Below are 4,141 nucleotides of genomic sequence, written 5' to 3' on the forward strand. Positions count from 1 at the left end.
TCCCCACCGGCTCAGACAGATCGGATTGAATCATTTCAGAACTCTGATGCCAACAACATGAACCACTGAACTTTCACAACCAGCCGCCACCACTGATCTGAGTCAGATACTTAACGATGGGCATCAAAAGTAGGCTGTCTGTAATCAATCATGACATTTCTTAGTTATAAGGTGCTTTCATGAGTTATTTACCCATGAAAAAAGTTGTCCAGTTTCTCAAATGTTGTTTTGTAACGTATGCATGCAGAAACACACTGGTTTTACAATCGTTAGATTCAATTATTTTAGATTAGATTTTCTATGGTATGATAACCACTGAATCACATTACGGTAATTTTAGAAGGACATACATTCTCAGCACTTATATAAGAGTCTGTCTTTGTTAATGGGACATTTAATTTTTACAACTCTGATATAATGTTTTATTATTATGCAGACAGATGGGCAAATTTATATTTTCCATAACTGTATACAGCTCAAGAGACCACTTCCATTTCTGAATAAGTTTCTCTGATTTTGCTATTTATAGGTATACGTTTGAGTAAAATAAACATTTTTGTTTACAGACAACATTTCTCCCAAATTCCAAATAAAATTTTTGTCATTTAGAGAAATGACAATGGCTGAAATATACAGAGCTTTCAGTCCTCAAATAATACAAAGAAAACAAGTTCATATTTCTCCAGTTATCTCAAGTCTTACACGCTGCTTTTGGATAACTGCATGCCTAGATGTGATGGCTTGTGATATTCCATTTTCCTCTTGAGTGTATTCCAGAGGTTTTTAATTTTGTAAAATCAAAGAAACTTGTCATTTTAAGTGGTCTCTTATCAGTGTTGGGCACGTTACTTTGAAAAAGTAATTAGTTATAGTTACTCGTTACTTCTCCAAAAAAGTAACTGAGTTACTAACGGAGTTACTCCACTATAAAAGTAATTAGTTACCAGTAAAAGTAACTCGCGTTACTTTTTATTATTCGCCCGTCAAAAAAAGGAAATCAATTATGCATTTACTATTATTATTAGAAAAATAACAAAAAATAACAAACGAAAATAAACCCAAAATGTTGACAAAAATATAATCTAACGAATTTCAAAAAAATAAAACGAAATTCTCCACACAACCAAAGAAAATTACTAAAACTTGTAATACTGAAAAAAGCGGAAAAACGCGTCTGGGGATGAAATTTAACAAACCAAGCCACACTCAAAAGAAATATGTATATATAAAACAAAATAATGGACAAAAACAACAATTTAATGCCCGTTAAAATGGTATTAATGTAACAGCTTCACCAAAAGAGAATAGAGCTTAGATCGTGCCCAAAAAATCCGACCCAGCCGGAGCCCGTGCACGTTCTGCCCAAGCCCGAACCATAAACTGTCATTATGAGCCTGACCCGATCCGCCCCATAAACTGTCTGTTTTCGGGCTGATTGAATGAGCGAAATATAATCAGAATTATGTTAATTAACACTGTAACATAGAAGCATAGAACTATTATTTAATTTAAATGATTTTTAAGAACAGCTACACACAATGCTGCAAGTCAAACGCGGAGGCGTTCACGTGCGCCCAGAGCTACGTGATTACAGTTTTCATTTTTATTATAGTTTAATTTTATTTTGTTTTTATTTTTTCTGTTCATTTTAGGGTGGGCTTGCTAGCGCGAGCGCTTTACACAAGAACTAACGGACCACGAGTGCCGCGCGCTCGGCACAACAACTCCCGCTGTACAACTCCGCTGTACAACAGCGCTTATAAATAAATTAAACACAAAAATGAGGGTATTCTATCAGTAATTTCAGTTCGTTTTAGTTAGTTTTATAAACACAAAATACAGTTCGAGTTATGTTTTTCCTTTTAATTACCGTTTTTATTAGATTCAGTTAACACAAATGTTTTTCACTTTCAGTTTTCGCTATTTCGTTCGCTTTAGTGAACAATAATAATTGGTTACTTAGCAACATTGTGATTATCACACCAGAGCTTTATATAAAATAAAAATAGGAGCCTGATTTCGGGTCGGTCCTCAGGTCAGGTGGGATTCGGGCAGAGAATCTAAGCTCTAAAATAGAAAGCAGCAGCACCACAAAAACCGGAGCAGCTAAAAAGAGCTTAACGTCCTTAATTCGGAACTTGGGCTGTCCACAGCAATCACTGAATTGATTAGAGCAGCAAATCGTCACAATTGTGCCTCACTTCACCACGCCAAACCACAGGCACAGCGGCCAGAAGCTCAAGTTCACCGGACAGAGGAGGGGTTAACCAGGGCAAAGCGAAATAAAAAAAAAAAGTTCATAGAGCTGCTAAAGTAACGTGCAGTAACGGGGTGTCGGAAATGGTAACGGCGTTATAGTTACAGTCATAGTAATTAGTTAGATTACTCGTTACTGAAAAAAAGTAACGGCGTTAGTAACGCCGTTAGTTTTAACGCCGTTACTCCCAACACTGTCTCTTATTAAAAATACAAGTTAGATGATATGGAGCTGAAATGTACCGAGAAAGGGAGTTAGCTAATTTTTTAGCTTAGCAATTTGTTACTTTAGCTTGCTACCTCTAAGCTAACCTTTTTCAGTTTGTATCTTTCATGTGGTAAGCAGCCAGTCTGTGTTTAAGATGTAGAAACTGACACCAAGCGTGAAAAGTGGAGTCAAATGCTTTATTTCCTACAGATAGAGTTAACTAATGAACTTTATTTTGGTGTTTATTGGCTCCCTTCATGGTTCACTTTCAATAACCATAAATTCTCTACCTCAGTAACTGCTGTGATTATATATGTTCTAAATGTTACAGTATGTCACACATCTCTGCACCTTATCCTCATTATACACTTTATTATACCGTATCGGTACTGCACTATCCTGTCTCTTAAATTGTCTCGTCTTTTGTATTTATTGTATTTATTGCTACTTAGTGTTACAGTTTCATGTTGCACTGTCGTCACTCCTGCACTTTATGTTGTCTATTGCTTGTTGTTCCATGTTGCACCATGGTTCCGGAGGAACGTAATTTCATTACACTGTGTACCTGTACTCAGTTGTACTGACAATAAAAGCCTCTTGACTCTTGACTTGACATTTTTCTTAACCCTCCTGTTATGTTCGTTTGTCAGGAACACCAATGGTGTTCTGGGGTAAGTTTCACCCGGTTAATTATCCAAAAATGCATTGGATCCAAAAATCCTAACAAGCAGTGTGAATATTTTTATTACTTACTCCACTGTTAATTATTTTATCAATATTAAGTGCAATGGTGTCCCTTACCTCTAACAGGTAATGGTTCAAGTAGGAGAATTCATTCGTTTTTCATTAAAAAAAAAACTTTTTTATTAATGTTTCACTACTTTATTTCATTTGAAAGACCAACATATAAAAACCAATAGTTTTACATAACATTAAAACATTTACTTTTTGTTTTTGCAGGGGGTGGTTGAGAATATGTGAGATGGACCATTTTTCATATTATATGTTGATGTACATTAATTAAGGCAAACAGAAGAAGTTTCATACTGAAAAATACTTTTAACTATTTTTCCTAGATATTCTTTATAACTTTTTAACTTTAAAACAGGTCAATTTGACTCGTAACATAAAGGGTTAAATTAATCACAAAATATTCATATATTATATATTTAATAAATGCGTAGCAAAACGCTCCTAATTATACAATAAATAAAAAAAAAGATAATTATATATAATTATTTCATCATTAGTTTTATTTTAAAACAGGTAAAATGAATGCAGTAATGCTGTTTATAACAGTCTAATATGTGATGTGGTAAAAATATAGCTGATTATTACTGTGATAATAATAATGACAGTACTGTGATTGTTATTGTAATAAATAATACAGCATTTTACATGTACTTTGATTAAATGTGCAGTGAAAACTTTTTTAAAATTTTCTACAGCAATTTACTAGCTAATTGCTGCCAGCATGTTACACAATGTTGTACAATTTACGGTGTTCTTATTACAGTGTATCATGTCAACAGTAACAGTGTTTCACGATATTTCACAGTTATTTTTCTTGTTGTTATAATTGCTGTTGTTGATCTCTTATTATTATTGGCCCAAACCATTATTTTTTTGTTGGTTAAATGAAAGATTTGCTGCTGTTTTTTTTTTTGTTTGTTTTTT

This window comes from Astyanax mexicanus, chromosome 24 (genome assembly GCF_023375975.1).
Source record: "Astyanax mexicanus isolate ESR-SI-001 chromosome 24, AstMex3_surface, whole genome shotgun sequence".
Taxonomy (NCBI): Eukaryota; Metazoa; Chordata; class Actinopteri; order Characiformes; family Acestrorhamphidae; genus Astyanax; species Astyanax mexicanus.